The sequence below is a fragment of the Marmota monax genome, unplaced genomic scaffold, assembly GCF_021218885.2.
Source record: "Marmota monax isolate L192 unplaced genomic scaffold, Marmota_monax_Labrador192_F-V1.1 WCK01_AAM20220418_F8-fsc00038, whole genome shotgun sequence".
In the NCBI taxonomy this organism is placed as follows: domain Eukaryota; kingdom Metazoa; phylum Chordata; class Mammalia; order Rodentia; family Sciuridae; genus Marmota; species Marmota monax.
In genome coordinates, this window is record NW_026692498.1 from 14056661 (window position 1) to 14059700 (window position 3040).

A 3040-nucleotide genomic window follows, 5' to 3' on the forward strand; every position below is an offset into this window, starting at 1 on the left:
CAGGATGTTTAAATGATGGGAAAAGTATGTCAGTTCCTTCTGCCACGTTTGAAATGGTTCAACTTAAGGATGAAAATAGTTTCTATCCAAGGGCTCCCTGTTACCCTCAGAAAACATTGGTTGATTATTTTCTAATTGAATAAAAACTCATCAAGACATAGAAAAAAAATATTATCTGGCAATATATTGCACTGAAAATAGCAAAAAAGGCAGAATCAGCAAGGTATCAAGAAACTAAACTGCTTTGAAGTTCTGTCACAGTGGGGTCAAATCCCAGCCAGTCACTTAAAGTCCCTGGATTTCAGCTCTTTGTTCTATGCAATGGTCACGATGCTACCTAAGCCACAGGAGTGTCATGAGGATGAAGTGAGATGAAATATTGTGGGTTCAGAAAAGGACAGTTCTGCTGCATACGAGAGAAGATGTGAATCCCATCTCCCAGATACTACAAACTGCTCATAATCCCTCACTTTAGAACATTATGGACCCGTTACCTCATTTGACCCTCACACAAACCATTTTCAGATAAAGAAAGTGGGACACAGAAAGTTCAATGGAATTGTCCAAGGGCCACACAGCTAGAGAAGCAAAGCTGCCAGACCCAGGACATAGACCCTTCCTACCACACCACACGCCACAGAGATATGTGTACCCTATATGAAATAGCCAGGAGAGGGGGCGTGAAACACTGAGATCTTAAGACTCTTCCTCACTTTGTGATCCTGAAATGAGCTTCCATATTGGCATATAAAGTCTACCCAAACACTTACCCTTCTCCTCCTCTGTCCTGCTCACTCTGCCCTAGCTTCTTCCCAAATTGAATGCAGAGGAGTTTTGAACTTAAAGGAGCCTCAGAAGGTGATGGTTTCAACCTCCTGCCTTCAGAGGTAATGACGTAGTATTACCTCCATCCTAGAGATGAGGAAAGATGAGCCTGAGGTGAGAAGCATCTTGCCCGGATACATTCAACCAGGGGGAAAGGTTGGGGTAACTAGAGCCCAGGTCTCCTGCAGCCTGAGGAGATGCTCTTTCGGCTGCCTGGGCTGCTCCTCCTGTCAGAGAACACAGCTTTTCTAATTCCAAAGCTACTGACCTTCTATCAAGGGGGATTAGGAGGGGAGAGGAGCTGCGATGCTGAGGATTCTCGACAGAGCCCGTCTTACAAAGCAGGACTGTGGGCATGGGTTTTCATGAGCCCTGACTAGGGCTCTTTCATCCCCTAAAAAAAAAATCTCCTTGAGCTTCTCCCAAAGTCAGCATCCAGCTGACCAGTTTCTAAAGGAGAGACCTCAATTCTCTCTACTTAGAAATGACTGAGCCAAGCACAGAACATTGTTCCAAAGACTCTGAACTGCAGGGATCTAAGACTTACCTGCCACCCAGGACAGAAATCTCCTCTCTAGCTTCACTGACAGATAATTTCTGAGCTGACAGTGATCCTTTCTGACCAGTTACATTTATGCAGCCTGAACAATTCCAAGGATGGAGAAATTACTCTCCCAGGAAGGAGTTTGTTCTGTTTTGGAGCCTACCTATAACTTTCAGCTCTCTGTAAGGTCAATGCTATCACACTGGATAACTCCAAACACCTGACAGAGTTTTACAAGTTTCTTAAGAGATTCCACAAGCGTTTTCCTTACTCTCTCCACTTTCTCAATTAGAATCCATGACTTCCAAATAGCATCCTTACCTTTTCATGGCATGCCACCTACTTTGTGACTTCTGATGCTCAAAACAATCACCTAAAACACATTTGAGAGACATTATCAGTCCGGTGTTACAGAACAAGAAAGTCCCAGCACATTGAATTCCCCAGAAAAAAATCACACTCAGTGTTGACCCTACTTTATAAAGGAAAACCCACTTCAGAAGAGAGGAACCCAAGATTCAGATTGTCAAGTACACTTCTAATCTAGACTGTGGTTCATTTTCTCTCTGATCTACCAGAGCCACACTCACCTTCAGCAGCACCAAAAGGCCCTCCCCAGTCCAGACGCCTGAGTGAGTGCAGGCAGGGTGTGGAGATTAAGTGGCTCTTCAAGGAGCTGGAGAAATGGACATCGTCAGCACCTGCAGCTCACAAGCCCCAGCACCCACAAGAGCGACCGTCAATAGGTGTTGGATCTCTGCCCTATCCTGGGCTGGATCCTTCACCCCAAAAAGGCAATTAGAAGACAGAGGCAGGGGGATTGCCATTGATGGGAGTTTCTAATCAGGCCCTAAGCTTCTAATTATGCTTCTCCAACTCCCAGAGGAAAGAAAACTTCCAAAAAGGGCCCATGCACTGTTCTCATTCTCCATTCCTCCCCATCAACCTTCATCCTGTCTGGAAGCCTCCACCGTAATTCAACTTCACCTTAGGGTTGAGGAAGCTACTTCTGTGTTCTGCTCTCTGAGGAGTTGTCATGAACCCAAGGTGACCCTTCTGACCCACCTCCTTTATAAGACACAAGTGAAATGTATATGTGAAGCCCCAATGGCCTGCTTACTCAATTATTCAACTAATATTTAATTAGCTATAAAAATAAAATACTACAACAGTACCCAGCACACCATATTAATTTTATTTATGTTTAGTCTATTGAATCACCTAGAGAAATCCTGTGAAGTAGATAATATTGTTATAGCATACCGAAGGGTGAACTTAGAGAGGTGAAACAGCCACTCACATAGGAAGGGGAAGGGCTGAGATTGCAACCAGGGCAGGCTGATTCCAATGCCTGACTCTCAACCGCCATTGCTATCCTAGCTGATGTCACTCAGCTGATAATTAATAAGCTTCTTTAATACAGAAAACTTGGGCAATGTCCAAAAGGTATAACAAAAGAAATGGAAACCGCTATAATCACACCATTCCAATAAGCCCTGTTCCCAGTTTGAAGGGAAATGCACTAAAATGTGCTTACTTAGCACATAAACTCTGACAGTCAACTACGTGGGTTTAAATCCTCCCTCTACTTCGTGAGTGTAAGGGAGTTATGTCACCTCTCTATGCCTGTCTCTTGGGGTGGTTATACATGATTTGAACAAGATGACTCAT